This window comes from Micropterus dolomieu, linkage group LG03 (assembly GCF_021292245.1).
Source record: "Micropterus dolomieu isolate WLL.071019.BEF.003 ecotype Adirondacks linkage group LG03, ASM2129224v1, whole genome shotgun sequence".
NCBI lineage: Eukaryota > Metazoa > Chordata > Actinopteri > Centrarchiformes > Centrarchidae > Micropterus > Micropterus dolomieu.
Window position 1 is genome coordinate 4,827,030 of NC_060152.1, and position 2,194 is coordinate 4,829,223.

Genomic DNA, 2,194 nt, shown 5'->3' on the forward strand with positions numbered 1-2,194 from the left:
GCCTGTCTGCAACCAGTTTACACCTTAACTTACTCGCTACAAGTCAGATTACCACTTTTCTTCCTCAGCCCTCTTTGGAACTGTTCGCCTCATTGCCTACCTCTGGTCAACTGTAAGTTTGTTTTTGACTTTTGACTTCAGATTTAATCATCAATGAATTATTCACACAGCACCTAATTATACTTTATAGGGGAGGAAGTAGGGGAGGCACATTTTATAGGCATGAAAATTGTTTATTTGTATTATCTTGTATGATAAGACACAACAGATAAGCATGGTTGTGATTTTCCCTCAGACTGAAACATTACCCAAACCAGGCAAAATTCAGTCTGAAAACAACATGAGAAAAGAATACTGGAGCAAGTCAAGTCAATTAAATTTTAATTATATGGCCAAATCACAAATTTGCCTCAAGCGGCTTTACAATCTGTACAGCATCCCGCCCCCTCAGTTTGGATGAGTAAAAATATGTGGATATATATTTTTTATTTTCTTCACCATCAGGTGTAACTGTGTTTTGGGTCAACGTCAGGCATCCCAGCCTGGGTCGATCAATGCTTGTGTACTTAATGGATTTCTCCTCTTGATTCACAGCCATCTTGACACAAGCCAGGTAGGATTTACAAAATAAAAGGATAACTGAGCCGCTGAGAGGTATCAAGTGGTGATGAGCAGGTTTCAGCTGCCAGCTGCCAAGTCGCTGGCATTGCATCATGCAGCATGTGTTGGCTGCGACTTTTGGCAATGTGCTTGAATAGTTTTTGTTCTTCCAAGTCTGCTAAAATGACAATGTGTGTGATGGGTGTATGGATTAAGGTTACAGCAATGTTGGTCGTTTGCTTATGCCAATATTGGCCTTGCAGTGAAACCCAGATGTTGGCCAGACAGGGGTCTGCTGCCAAAATGACAGAGAAAGAGCTGATTTAACTTAACCGGTGTCAGTGGCATCAGTGTGTAAAACCTGCAGTGAATCCAGCCTTAAGGATGCTTACCTGGGTGGTAGAGACAGACATCCAGGTTAAGAGTGAGCTATATGTTTGAGATGTGAGTTTTTAAGACACAGTATATCACATATTATCATTATTTACTGCATTTCTGAAGGAATTATATTAAGTATGGCTACTATTGACTTTTTCTTTCATTATTGATTAATCAGCTGATCATTTTCTTCATTAATTGATTGAACATTTTTACTAAAAACAAAATCATAAAAAGGTGAAAAATTCTTATTATAATTTCTCAGAGCCGAAGGAGACAGCTTCAAATGTTTGTTTTGTCTGACCAGTAGTCCAAAACCCTAAAATATCCAGTTTACTATCATGTATTACTAAGAAAAGCAGCAAATCCTCACATGTAAGAAGCTGGAAAATTGACTAAACGATTAACCAGTTATCAAAATAGCTGCCAATTAATTTTCTGTTGATAAACAAGTTGATTAATCTAATCAGTTAATTTCAATCTTCTGGGTTTAAATGGAAAGTTTTAGTGTCACGTGGCGTTCTAGATTTGTTAATTTCACCCCGAAAGGAATAAAATGTATGTGTGAAAAATATATTAATTATTGCAAAAAAAAAAAACATTAAAATTTCTGCACACATTATCAGCTATCATCAGCTCTAGTTCAAAACATCTGGCATCCTTTTGTGCCTTGACAATCTCAAAATGATTGAGGCTAAATATATTGCTTGTAAGGATATGATTTGGAAGCAGTCAATTGAGTTCATATAAACTGACATTAACTGCCACCTTTAAACAATCACGTACCCGCTGGTGGTTTTGGTCTATGATCAGTTTTTCCTTCACTTCCTCTAGTTTCTCTGTGTAACTGCATCCAAACATTTAGCCGTCAGACAAAGGAAATTGGTTCCCAGCCCAAGGAGGTATCGGGGCTCACAAGGTCAGGTTATAGCTGCAAGATTTTTCTTTTTGGAGAACTGACTGGAGAGAGCACTGAAGATGTTCACCCTGCAGGGGCTCCAAGATGTGCTGGACCTGCTTCACTCCTCAGTGACTAATGCATGCTGAAAAATGAAAGATAAAAAAACAAAATCCACTGAATTGGAAACTTGCCTGACTGTGAGCTATTTGACTCATAAGAATGATTCAACTGCATATTTCACATACTGTTCAGAAGTTCAGAACCACCAAACCAAGGATTTTTTTTGGGGGGGGGGGGGGGGGGGGGGGGTTTGAG

General features: G+C 38.6%; 1 long non-coding RNA gene across 1 annotated transcript in view; it reads right to left on the reverse strand.

Annotated features, from left to right (window-relative positions):
• Positions 1 to 286: 286 nt before the first annotated feature.
• Positions 287 to 2,194, reverse strand: part of LOC123967607 — a 4,690-nt gene continuing 2,782 nt past the window's right edge. The window contains exons 2-3 of the long non-coding RNA XR_006824291.1: positions 1,765 to 2,021; positions 287 to 992 (exon numbers count right to left, since the gene is read on the reverse strand). This is a non-coding gene — a long non-coding RNA (uncharacterized LOC123967607). The remainder of the gene's footprint in view (positions 993 to 1,764; positions 2,022 to 2,194) is intronic.